Source organism: Cnephaeus nilssonii, assembly GCF_951640355.1.
Source record: "Cnephaeus nilssonii genome assembly, chromosome: 3".
Lineage (NCBI taxonomy): Eukaryota > Metazoa > Chordata > Mammalia > Chiroptera > Vespertilionidae > Cnephaeus > Cnephaeus nilssonii.
This window is the reverse complement of record NC_137074.1, coordinates 96,681,541-96,695,983: the sequence shown is the minus strand read 5'-3', so window position 1 is coordinate 96,695,983 and position 14,443 is coordinate 96,681,541.

The following is a 14,443-nucleotide window of genomic DNA, read 5'->3' as shown; positions in this document are numbered from 1 at the left end:
ATGAATGTTTTTATACAACATATTGTTAGCAAATGTAGAGTGCTTTAAAGTTATTCTATTTTGTAGGTTTCACTAATTCAACATAATAAAAGGGTTCTATAACATAGGTTCATCAGCACCTACTATTTTACTAGCACTCTGCTATGTATAAAGGATATAGAGATAAAAAAGGTATAGGTCTGAAATCCAAAGGATCACTATTTGGTAGTGGAAAACATACATTAAATATAGTATATGATGTATAGCAATGTGATAAAATTTTTAAAAGCTGAAAAAGGAGAGGAGGAAACTAGTAAATACAAAGTGATGACAGGGAGTACTTCCAAGAGGACTGGATGAAGTTTAATTATAGGAATTAAATGGCAGAGAATGGAGGAATTTTTCTCCTCATAAACAAATTTGTGGTATGCACAAGGAACAACTGACTGACAAAATATAGAAGAATGGCATCTATGTTGGTCAGAAGATTAGAGGTTAACATAAACGCAGGTGCTGTTCATTCTGTTGTTTTGAGCAAATTAATTGCTTAACTGAAAAAAATATTAAATGTAAATGCATCTTACTAGAAAATGCAAGCAGATATAGGAGAGACAATATTTATTAGAAAAATAGGGGGTTATTCAGTCAGGAAGGCAATTTAAAAAATATATATTTTATTGATTTTTTACAGAGAGGAAGGGAGAGGGATAGAGAGTTAGAAACATCGATGAGAGAGAAACATCGATCAGCTGCCTCCTGCACACCCCCCACTGGGGATGTGCCCGCAACCAAGGTACATGTCCTTGACCGGAATTGAACCCTGGACCCTTCAGTCCGCAGGCCGACCCTCTATCCACTGAGCCAAACCGGTTTCGGCAAGGCAATTTTGGATTTCCCTAGAAAGGTATTATATATTTGCCCAGTGAACTGCATGTCAACTTTTTCTTCCTTCTTTTTTCTTTTCCTCATAAAGCAGAAAACACATCCAAGTTAGAATAGAATTAGCATTGTAAGAGGATGGAATTTTAAAATATATATATATAGAGAGATAAATAGGTCTCAATTTAGCTATATCTTTGACTATAATTTGTGCCCTGATGTGCAAACTGAGACCCTTATAACTGCAAAACTACTCTTACTTTAGTAATTTTAATGATTCACAGACTCTGTGTTTTTTATGCAATCATCAATCTCATGAAAAAATAACAATCATGACATGAGAAGGTATTGGTTTTTTATAATTAGAAAACAAAAAATAATTCTTATGAATAAACTAGAGGCCCAGTGCATGAAAATTTGTGCACTTGTAGGGGTCCCTCAGCCAGGCCTGCACCCTCTTGCAGTCCGGCTCCCCAGGGGAATGGGCCCAAGATGGCAGTCAGACATCTCTCTGGCAGCTGGGGAGCCCTCGGGGGATGTCCCACTGACTGCGTAGGCCCACTTCTTGTGGGGGATGGGCCTAACCCACCATAGGACAACCTTAGAGCTGGCAAGGAGACAAGAGAGGTTCCCACCATTGCCGCTGCTCAGCCATCAGCCCAGCTTGTGGCTGAGTGGAGCTCCCCCTGTGGGAGCACACTGACCACCAGGGGGCAGATCCTGCATTGAGTGTCTGCCCCCTGGTGGTCAGTGCATGTTATAGTGACCGGTCATTCCCGGTCATTACGCCGTTAGGGTTAATTTGCATATTATCTTTTTATTATATAGGACAAGTAAGTGAATAAATTACACTTATATTCTTTTTTGTGAAATTTTATAATAGAGACCAAATTTTTTATCATTTCTTTTAAATGTATTTTCCCCCAAAGAATAGGAAAAATGGTGTCATGTACAAAAAAATCACACACTAGATCACATGGAATTAATTGACATTTACAGAGCTATAGAATGTGAACATGGGTCATTCTCAAAGAGAGACCACATGTTGGGACACAAACTAAGTCTCTACAGGTCAAGAAGATTAAAATCATATAAAGTATCTTCCCAATCACAATGGCATAAAATTAGAAATCAACTACAATAAAACACTCAAAAACATTCCAACACATGGAGGCTAAATAGAATGTTATTAAACAATGAATTGATTACCAAAGAGATCAAAGCAGAAATAAAAACCTTCCCAGAAAAAAAAATGAAAATGCACACACAACAACCTCAAATCTATGGTACACAATGCAAACAGTCCAGAAAGGGAAGTTCATAGCATTACAGGTCTACCTCAAAAAACAAGGAAAACTTCTAATATACTATCTAACCCTACAACTTAAATAATTATAAAGAGAACAACAAGAAAACACAGAGCAAGTAGAAGGAAGGAAATAATAAAGATCAGAGTGTAAATAAATGACATAGAGACAAAAAAATAAAATAAAAAGATGAATAAAACCAAGAGCAAATATAAACAAGATTGATGAATCTTTAGCCAGACTTACCAGGAAACAAAGAGAGAGGACCCAAATAAATAAAATCAGAAAGGAAAGAGGTTAAGTAATAACTGACACCACAGAAATACAAAGGATCATAAAAATATATATGATCAACTGTATTCCAACAATCTGGACAACCTGGATGAAATGGACATCCATTTACTTTTAAACTGTATATGTCTTTATACTTAAAAAGGGTTTTGTGTGGACAACATGTAGTTGGGTCTTGTTTTTTTAATCCACTCTGACATTCTCTATCTTCTAATTGGTGCATTTAGATAATTAATGTTTAATGTGATTATTGATAATTTGGATTAATATCTGCCATAGTTGTTACTGTTTCTATTTGTTGCATTGTTCTTTGTTGCTATTTTATATTTTACTCTTTTTCTACCTTTTGTGGTTTTAATTGAGCATTTTAAGTAATCCATTTTTTCTTCTTTCTTAGTATAAGTTGAACATTTACAATTTTTTAAAATTCATTGCCCTAGAATTGGTAATATACATGTACAATTAATCCAAATCCACTATCAAATAACACTATACTGCCTCATAAATAGTGTGAGCATCCTATATTATAAAGAGGTAATATGCAAATTGACCATCACACAGTCACAAATGGCGGCATCCACAGTTGGGGCGGGGCCAGCTGCTCCGCACACCTGCTGTCAGAGTCCCGTCAGCCCCAACAGGGGCCTCAGGTACTCCTGCATCCTTCTCTGAGGCTCAGGCAAGGAGGGCCTGCTGAGGCACAGGTAAGCCTCGGATAGCAGCTGCCCAGCTGCCCAGGGCCAGCCTGAGGCTCAGGTAACCAGTGCTGGCCGAGGCTTGTGCTGCCGGCAGTGGCAGCAGCAGAGGTGTGATGGGGGCATTGCCTTCCCCCAATCGCCAGGTCGCCTCCTGCCCCTGAGGGCTTCCAGACTGTGAGAGGGGGCAGGCTGGGCTGAGGGACCCACCCCCACCAGTGCATGAAATTTCATGCACCGGGCCTCTAGTTTATAATAACAAAATGATCCTGATTCTACTCTCCTATCTCTTATATCACTGCTATCTCTCATTTCACTTATATCTAAGTGTATATGTTTTTATATCCACATATAATCAAATATTGTTATTATTTTAATAAGCTGTTATCTATTAGGTCAATAAAAACTAAAAGTTTTTATTTTACCTTCACTGCTTCCTTTCTTTAAATAGATCTGATTTTCTAACCTATATCATTTTCTTTCTTAGTGCAGAACTTCTTTTAAGATTTTTTGCAAGGCAGACCTACTGACAATAAATTCCCTCAACTTTTATTCATCTGACAAAGTCTATATTTCTTCTTCACTTTTGAAAGATAATTTCTCAATATACAGAATTCTAGGTGAGTGGGTTTTCTTTTTTAAAACTTTAAATATTTCTCTCCATTTTCTTCCTGTTTGCATGGTTTCTGATGGTAAGTATGATGTAAATATTATATTTGTTCCTCTGTAGGTAAGGAGTTTTTCAACTCTACCTTCTCTCAAGACTTTTTATTAATGTTTGCTTTTTGTTTTTAATTTGATATGGTGTGCCTGGGCACAGGTTGTTTGTTTTTTTGTTTATTTTTGCATTTATCTTGCTTGTTATCCTCTGAATCACATGGATGTGTGGTTTAGTGTCTGGCATCTGACATTAATTTGGGGAAATTCTCTGTCATTGCTGCTTTGAATATTTCCTCCATTCTCTTCTCTTTTCCTTCTCCCTTTTGTATTCCCATTATGCCTATGTATTAATCAGGGCTTCTCAGAGAAATACATAGATGATGATAGATAGATAGATAGATAGATAGATAGATAGATAGATAGATAATAGATAGATAGATAGATAGATAGATAGATAGATAGATAGATAGATAGAAAAAGATTTACTATGAGGAATTGGCTCACATGATTATGGAGAATGAGAAATTCCATGACCCGCCTATGTAAATTGGAGACACAAAGAAGCTAACAGTTCAGTCTGAGTCTGAAGGCTTAAGACCCAGGAGTGCTGATGGCTCAAATCTCATTCTGAATTCAGGAGAAAACCAAAGTACCTGATTAAGCAGTCAGGCACAAAGGGCAAATTCTCCCTTTGTCTGCTATTTTGTTTTATTCATGTCAGATATTTGGCTATTATCTATCCACATTGGAGAAGGCCTTATGCTTTTTTACAGTCTACCGATTCGACTACTAATATCATCTGGAAACACACACACAAAGACATATCCAGATATAACCTTTAGCCAAATATCTGGGTACTCCATGATCCAGCCAAGTTAACAAATAAAATTATCCATCACAGTGTGTTTTTCACAGTTTCAGTTGTCCCACAGTTCTTGAACATTCTGTTTTTTTAGTGGCTTTTTTTTTTTAGTTGTATTTTCCTCTTTGCTTTTCTTTTAGAATCTTTGACATGTCCTGAAGCTCAGAGATTCTTTCCTCAGCTATCTCCAGTATGCTTATGAGTCCATCAAGGCCATTCTTTATTTCTGTCAGTGTTTCTTTATTTCTAGTATTTTAAAAAAGTATTTTTTATTGGTTTCAGAGAGAAAGAGAGAGGGAGAGAGACAGAAGCATCAATGATGGGAATCATTGATTGGCTGGCCTTCTGTATGCCCCACATTGGGGATCAAGCATGCAACCCAGGCATGTGTCCTGACCAAGAATGGAACTGCAACCTCCTAGTTCATAGGTCGATGCTCAACCACTAAGCCATACCAGACAGGCTCTAGTATTTTTTATTCTTTCTTGGAATTTCCATCTTTCTGCTTATGTGCTCATCTGTTCTTGCAAGGTGTTTATTTTATCACTAGAACCTTTAACATATTAATTACAGTTGTTATAAATTCCAGGTCTGATAATTTCAACCTCTTTGCCATATCTGAATCTGATTCTGGTACTTTCTCTGTCTCTTTAAACTGATTTTTTTTTGCCTTTTATGTGCTCTGTAATTTCTTTTTTAATAGACAGACATGTTATAGTAGGTTCATAAACAGACTTTTAAGTTTTGGGGCAAAGAAAGCATTCTTAAGCCTTCATCCTTTAGTTAGCTTCCATCTATGTTCTCAGTTTTTCTCCTCCTAAGATATAAGAAATGGTTCAAGTGGGCTGGGGTTTGGGTACTAGTATTTCCATTCTCAGGTCAGTTAAGCTCTGATAAAACCCCAATAGTTTAGGCTTTGGTAAAATAGTTTCTTTTGAGTGCAGGCCTTATTTATTTACTAGCGTTCCTGTTGCAGGAAATTTCCTGCAATAGGGCTTCCTGCTGCACTCTATCCCGCCCCGCCTGCTTTCCTCCCTTCTCCCCCGGCCCCGCCTTCTCCGCCTGGGCTCCTCCCTTCTCCCCCGCAAAGCCTTCTTTGCCAGCCCGCCTGCTTTCCTCCCTTCTCCGCCAGCCCGCCTGGGCTCCTTCCTTCTCCCCCAGCCCTGCCTGCTCCGCCAGCCCACCTGCTTTCCTTCCTTCTCCCCCGACCCTGCCTGCTTTCCTCCCTTCTCCTCCCCCCGGCTTGCTTGCTTCTCCGCAGCTTTGCTCCCTTCTGCAGCTCTTGGCTTCTTTCTACGCTGTCTTGATATGCAAATTAACCGCCATCTTGGTTGGGTAATTTGCATATTCGCCCTGATTGGCCGGTGGGCGTGTCTTGGGCGTAGCAAAGGTGCGGTCAATTTGCATATTAGTCTATTATTAGGTAGGATTTATTTATTTTACATTTGTTAATATGATTATGTAGGCTTCGGGTGTGGGTTTCTATGTTACAAAATCTGTATAATTGTACTGTGTGCCCACCACCCAAAGTCAAATCTTTTCCCGTCACCATATATTAAGATCCCCTCATACCCTCACCTCTTTCTCTCTAGTAACCACCACACTGCTGTTTGTGTTCACGAGTTTCAGTTTATATCCCACATATGAGTGGGAATGTAGACTGGTACAACCGCTATGGAAAGCAGTCTGGTGAGTCCTCAAAAAATTAAGAATAGAGCTACCATAAGACTTAGCAATCCCTTTTCTGGATATGTATCCAAAGAACTCAAAAGCACGTATTCTTAAAGATATATGCACCCCTGTGTTCATTGCAGCATTATTCATGGTGGCCAAGACATGGAAACAAAAAAAGTGTCCCATGATAGAGGACTGAATAAAGAAAATATGGTACATATACACAATGGAATACTATTCAGCCATAAGAAAGGATGAAATACTGTCATTTGCAACAACATGAGAAGAGATGTTTTCTCTAGACTTGTCCACACTGAACCTTTGCAATTTATCAACTACAATTCAGATTTTTCTAATCTGGCACTGGTTCTCACAGAGGTCACTGCTCTGGTAAGTTGTGATTCTCTGTATTTGCCTGTCGTCTATACAAGGCAAATATTATGTTTGGGGAAGAGTGATTTGCTCTGTTATATCACTTATCTGATGGATCCAAGAAGAGTTGTTGATTTCTCTGTTTAGCTGTTTACTTGTTCAAACAGAGTGACAACTTCCAAGCTTCTTTTTCTTAAAATATATTTTATTGATTTTTTTTTTTTTTACAGAGAGGAAGGGAGAGGGATAGAGAGTTAGAAACATCGATGAGAGAGAAACATCTATCAGCTGCCTCCTGCACACCCCCTACTGGGGATGTGCCCACAACCAAGGTACATGCCCTTGACTGGAATCGAACCTGGGACCCTTCAGTCTTCAGGCCGAAGCTCTATCCACTGAGCCAAACTGGTTAGGGCCCAAGCTTCTTAATTGCTGGAACATGATGGATTGGAAATCCCCCTGTGATTTTTTAAAAATATGTTCTTATTGATTTCAGAGAGAGGAAAGAAGAGGGAGAGAGAGATAGAAACATCAATGATAAGAAAGAATCATCGATTGGCTGCCTCCTGCATGGTCCCTACTGGGAATGGGACTCACAACTCAGGCATGTGCCCTGACTGGGAATCAAACCGTGACCTCCTGGTTCATGGGTCAATGTTCAACCACTGAGCCACATAAGCCAGGCCTCCCTGTGGTTCTTACTGTGACATTTCCACTTGTATGTAGTGAACACACTTTCTCCAGATTGACCCAGAGTTGTCCTTGCCATTTGTAGAACTGGCAAAACATTTTTTAAGCTGTGCATGTTATCTTTCTGGTTATATTAAATATCCTAGGAATACTGTTACTAATGAAACAGATGTTAAAAACATGGCATCTTTTTCTCAGTAAGCCATCAATGTGAGATAAAAATAAACCTATGTATTTAAAAACTATTTCTTCTGGAGCACACTTTCCCTTTCCACTAAAGACTTAACACTCAGTTTCCCTGGCTGAGCTGAAACTCCAAAGATGTCTGGCAGCAGCAGAGCGGAGCAGACCAGAGCACAGTGGAGCAGAGCTGTCTAGTGGGAGAGGTACCTGGCCTCAGGGCCACCTTACAGATGAGCTGTATCACAATTGAGCTGAATAAAGTTCCCTTCTTCACCACACCCCTCCAAAAATAAAAATAAAAAGCTTTACTTTTTCTTCCTATGCACTAAACCCTTCCATCTCTTTAAATGTTCTACCTGCCTATACATAGATACTGTAATAAAGTTAATTCTACTGGCAAGTATTTTTTAAAGCAGTTTTTTAAGCATTGTAAGTGACAATGGAGGTACCCAGAATTTTATCCAGGTAATATAGAATATTAATGTATTTAAATTTTGTTAAGTATGTCAATGGGAACAATTTCATAGTTACATATCTAATTTCAACAACTTTAGCAAAGTGTCTTTGTCTCTTATTTCTGTTTTGTGTGTTTGTTTGTAGCTTAACTATCCTACATGTAGAGATCATCTTAATCTTTCTATTTTAAAATATTCAAACATCTGCAATAACACATAGTCATAAAGCTCTTTTATATCAAGTTATTCATCCATCAGCTTGCTTTCATTATAGGTCTATTGGAAGATTTCCACCCTCAGCCCTGTTCTCTTAAGAGTTAATTAAGATATTCTTGCTATTGAAATGTACTATACAGTCTCTATAAATTAGAGGATGTCAAATATTGTAGTTTGCTTAGAGAATCTAGGGTTCAATTGTTTTTAGTTCCCACTGTTTCATACTTAGTCATTTAGAAAAATTGCTGATGTATCAATTAATGCAAATTATATAGACTTCTATAATTTAGGCTTAAAATGCCAGATCCAGCTAGGGAGCTTTGTATCTTCATGAACTGAAACTTAAAATAAGGCTTCAATTTTCATTTACCTACTGTTCCCCAGTAATAAAGACGTGTCTATTAAGGACATCTGCTACAATTGGTAACCCCTAATTTTAATGGGAAATAATAGAGTTCATGTCTGTAAGATTAGAGGTTATGGACTAGGTTTTTACACTGGTTTGGCACCCTTGATAAAATGTTCTGCCAGCCAACCTCAAATATTCACAAAGGATCCAGCATCTTGGCTCTGCAGGCCAAAAAAAAGGGGGGAGGTGTGTGAAAAAACTTTTCTATCTTGTCACTTTGCTCATTGCCTTGTCGAAAATCTCTCACCACTTTCTTGAAAATAATTTTTTAATTTATCTTTTTAAAAAACACATAAAGAGACAAGAAACCAGTTAATAATTACATGGTAAAATGTACTTTGCCAACTGACTATGAAGGAGAGAGCCAAGGGGTAGGAGAGGAGAGAGGAGAGGAGAGGAAGGGAGAGGAGGGGAGGGGAGGGGAGAGGAAGAGAGAGGAGGGGAGGAGAAGGGAGAGGAGGGGAGATAAACATGAAAGCTCCTAAAGTTCTTCAGATTCACAATGCCCCCACCAGAGTCCATGGCCTGATGTTTTAGATATTTTTCTCTTGGCAGGGGGTGAATGATGGGGGTGAGGAAGGGACAAAACCTTTCTTTCCCTCCTCTTCCCTCCCTTGCACTAGCAACCTACAGATAGTAAAGAAATTGTACCTGAGAAAACAATTATATCCGCCAACTTCAGCAACCATAACAATGAAATCCTCTCTTTTTTCCCCTTATTCAAGTCAAACTTCAGCATTTCTTTTGAATCCAAGTCCTTAATGGCACTTATGACTCTCACAAGTATTTATTTTAGCTGAATATCTTACCTTTACTATGCCAAGAACAATCTCTAAAAGGTTCCTGTCACTTTATTCAGGCTTCCACAAAAAGCAACCAAGCCAGTGAATCACTTCTTTTGACATGCCTACACAAGCTAAGCCCAGAACTCCATAAAAATCAATTTCTCTCATTTGACATCTGAGTATTTTAAAGTGTTCCAACAGGAAGCAATGCAATCAAATTTTTTTCAACTTGCTTTCAGCATATGATAACCAAACTGACCAGGTTTCAAGTATCACTGAAAGTCCAATGTCAACTTGAGGCCACCTTCATAGGGAGAAACAAAGATGATGGCAAACAATTGGCTTTGATCATGGGAACTGACAAAAATTGAGCAAGTCACGTTTCACAAAAATATATGTGTGCTTTTTCTTAAGTTGAGTAAGGTTGGAAGCATTCCTCATCCAGTTCCATATTGGAGTATAAAAGGAGAAGGGATATGCAGATTACCCTAGGTAAGATACTAACAAGATTATGGGACTTTCAAATACATGTAGAAAGTTGATGAATATAGGTTACTATAGTCCATCCTCTAATAACAGTCCTTACCAACAAACTCATTAATCAAAATCATGAGAAAATGCCATATTATGTGGCACTCCAACTTTCTGCTTTCCATTTCTAAGAAAAAAAAATAGTCCTTCAAATCTGTACTTTTTCCACTTTAGTCATATTGTGTTTTCAGTTGCCTTCTCTCTCTAAAGGTAGTAAACTGAGTTGTCATTACATGGTGTCATTAAATATATAGGTTGGGCAAAAGTAGGTTTACAGTTATTCGTGTGGAAAAAGATATGCAGGTTATGATTATTACAATAGCTTTTTTTACTCTGTTTTTCATACTCACAACTCTAAACCTACTTTTGCCCACACCTGTATAAATGACCATTTTTTTATATTTCTAAATGAATATCCTACTTTGTGTTTTATATTCTCAAAAATAGTTTTATCTACCAAAATGACCAGACCAGGAAACTTTCTTATAGAGAAGAAATAAGGTGAATATTTTTATAGCCTCGCTAATCAAACACACTTCTATTGGATTTTCAAGTAAATTAAATTAAATTGCCTTCAAGTGTCCCTAAACCCTCAAATGACCCTATGTATTTTGCTGAGTTTATTTAAAAATGGTTTAGTAATAATAATAACTAGAGTACTCATATTTTACTAAATAGCATTTTTAACTTGGATGTTTGGAAAGTTGACCTATTTTTTTTTATTGGTAATAACACAGAATTTAATTTAAAAAAAAAGAAAGCTAGAACATTATTTTTTCAGACTTTTGTGGCTGTTTTGGTGATTTATAGATTAATCAATCATCAATGGGATTAAAGGCCATTTACACTAAACAAATTACTTATGGCTGCAGCAAATTGTGTTTTGAGACTTAGTGATAGAGACTATAAATTGCCAGGCAGGTTATTAGACATATAAATCAGAGAGTTACTGAAAATTGATTAGCTGACTCCAATTTTTTTTTAACACAATGTTACTCTATTATTTTCTTTCCCAGGTCAGAATAGTTCAACTCTACAATTCAGTGAAGGAATGTACATTACCCAAAGCTAATACTCACGGATTTTTGTTTTTGTTTTTATCATTTTTATAGACATTATTTAAGATTAAAAAAAAACTTTATTTTTTTTGTTGTTCATGTGAATATTGCAGTGTTGTTTTTTTTTCTCTTCAGTACCTTAGTATAATTAGTCCAGATATGAAAACTAATATATACTAATAAATTAATCACAAAGTATTTCTTGTTTTACTGATGGAACCATGTTATAATAAATCCATAATGAACACAGCCTCTTCCTCCTCTTTTGGAATTTTCTAAGATCCTAAATATATACTTATTTTTAAGGATATTAAAATCACAAAAATAGAAGGCATGCACTGTGTACACATTGGTAGTTGTATTGTTACAATTATCTTTATAATAGTTAGCTATCATTAAAATTATAAGATATAATTTATTTTTTAAAGTTTGCAACAATTATTTGCTTCCTAGATGAGAAACTTGTTTAGGATAATATTCTGGATGCAGACTTTGAGTTCTAAATCAGTATACTAGCTTCTTTGACATTTCTCTTCCTATAGCAATACACCCCATACAAAGTTACTAGAATATTCTTACACATGGCTCTCATTTTATTATTGCCCTGCTAGAAACTAGTGTTTACTAGTATCTATTATCAGGTGAATTCCAAAAAGGGTTCATGATCTAAACATCCTCCTGTCTTACTCACTATTGCTGTCCCTGCTCCTTATAATGATGTTTCTGCGCTTCCCACCGATTACTGGCATACCCACACTTCAGGGCCCATCTCTAAGACAATTTTCCCCATAGATTGTTCCTTGTCCCTTGCTAAAATGCCAGTTAAATTAGCACATGTCATTTATTTATGCTTCTATTAATGCATATTCCTATTGTACTCTAGTTTTTAAACTGTATGGGCCTTTCTATAATCTACAACAGGTATAAAAAGTAAGTACTAAGAAAATGTTGGTGATCGCTTTTTATCCTGCATTTGAGAAATATGTACTTTATAGAACAAATCAGTGTCATGACCAAACCACTTGCTAGCAATCTATTTTATACAATTATTAAATGAATCAATCTGAAAACAAACATAACTGCAAATTACAAATCAATTCCAAAGATATTACAAAATCTCCCATCTTCAACAGCTTCCTAAGTTTAAGACCTTGAGAATGTAGCAAGGGGTTGAGAAGAGGAAAGGGATGCATTTCTTTCCTCGAATCATTCCCTTGTGAGTGTTACTGATGGACAGTGTAGATACAGAAGTTAGGGTGAGAAACTTTGGTGTTAGAGAAACCTGGATTCAAATTTTAGATGTTACCTACTAGCTACGTTACAATGGAAAATGTTAGTTGGTATTTGATGCATGTAATAATCTGTAGCTTGAACTTTGCACATGATAAAAGTAAAATCATAACTTGGTCTTTTAATTCTCCAAATATATCAAGAGCTTATGCTCCCAAAGGAATATACAATTTTTCTGCAACAATGTAGAGCAGAACGTTAGCACTGTTTCTTACATATTCACTCTGTACTTAATCATCATAAATGTCATGGCTTGTGCTTAAATATACAAGCTGAAGTTTAGAACAGAAATACATATCCAATTAATTCTGCCACAAATATAAATATCAGAGGACTATTTCAACATCCAGGAAAAATAGCAATTTTAGGGGTTTTTTAGACTCTTAAGAGTTAGCTATTATAAGTATTTTAATTTATTTGTCTTCTTCCTTTTGATTGTGTAGAAATGTGCAAATGGATCATCCACTTTATGTATCCTAAAGATTTAAAAATAAAATTGATATTCACATTACACCTTTCCATCATGTGGTTGCGGAGTAACATTTGATTTATGTAGAAAACCTTAGGTGGCTGGAAGTGGTAGACCCTTGTTTTTCTTTTTATCTTTTCTTTCTTCTTATCTTTTTTTTTTTTTAATGCTATGAGTAATTTCCTCTGAACAAAACATTTCTCAAAGTTTTATTACAGCTAAGATGCCAAAAATGTTGGTAAATGGTCTGAGGGTTTCACTAAACCACAAACCTTTCTGCAGGTTTTCTTTCTTTTTTTAAAAAATTGTTTAATCTATATTAAGTTCCCCATGAGTGCACTACTTCATATGAACTATTTTTCCAATAAACTAGAATATCTCTTTGGTTCAAGGAAATAAAAAGATGTTGTTGTTATTCTTAGATATTATACCAATAATTGCTTTAGTTACATTATAATAGAATTTCTATCATAGAAAATCTATGATAGAATTCTATGATAGCCAGCTTGGGGGTTGAGGTGGGGGCGGGGGTAGGTGTGAATCTTATCAAATTACATCAAAGAAAATTGCTCCAAGACTATATACTTTAAAAAATATCTATAGATATATGGGGAGATACACTCAAAATAATCTCAATAATTCCAACTATAATAAATTAGACTAGTGTCTTCTCTCTGTAAAAATTTTCTTTTCCCCCTCCTTTTTTAAACAGTTTTCTAACTGGGGTTGGAATTTTTTTGGTGCTGTAAAATACATCAGAGCCAGCCACAGTCATTAAAACTGGGAGACCAAGGGTGCGAAATAAATATTAAACATGTTTGAAAGTTGAATAACCAAAGTAGATTTTGGATTCTGCCAGTTGCACCTGAGTAGGGCTAATAAAGACTCAGAATCCAAGTGATCTCCCTACAAGTATCACATGAAGGTGGGAGAAGACTCATCAAAACTGCCTCAGTGAATATGGAAGGAATCAATATTTGACATTCCTATAACGCATTAAGTCTATACCTAAAAAATATTTCACTCTTGATTGGATGTTGCTTGGTTCAATGTTCCATTTATCTTTCTTTATTTTCCTATTTCTGAATTAATCCCCCACCCCATCTGCTACTTGATATTAATGTAGAATTTAGAAAGAATAAATTTTATATTATCAACTCTGCAGAACAAGACAGATACCAGATATTTAGTTCTTGGATTACCACATCAAACTAAGGTCAACTCATTAATCTTCTATTTTCACCCCACATTCCAAATAGACATACTTATGCAATTTAGCAGTTACAGAAATGATTAATAGGTTTCTCTAGTGCTAACCTAATTGCTATGACACTAAAGACAAGAACAATACAGAAAGATAAAGCATTGAAACCAGAATGGCCTCCCTTTTAGGTAACATTCAGCTGTTAAGGGCAATTCTTGAACACCTTTGAACAACAAACAAATTATTGTCTCCAAGTATGGTTCCTGACTTGCTGGATTCAGCTAGAAGACAGCCTCATTAACAAATCCTCCCCGCTACCTCACTGTTTTGTATTTTGTTGACAGTTTCTGCTATCAAATTTCTTCTGGAACAAAATCATTTAAAAAATTTTAAATGATATTTTTCTTTTATACTTCTATATAGCAGCATATCAT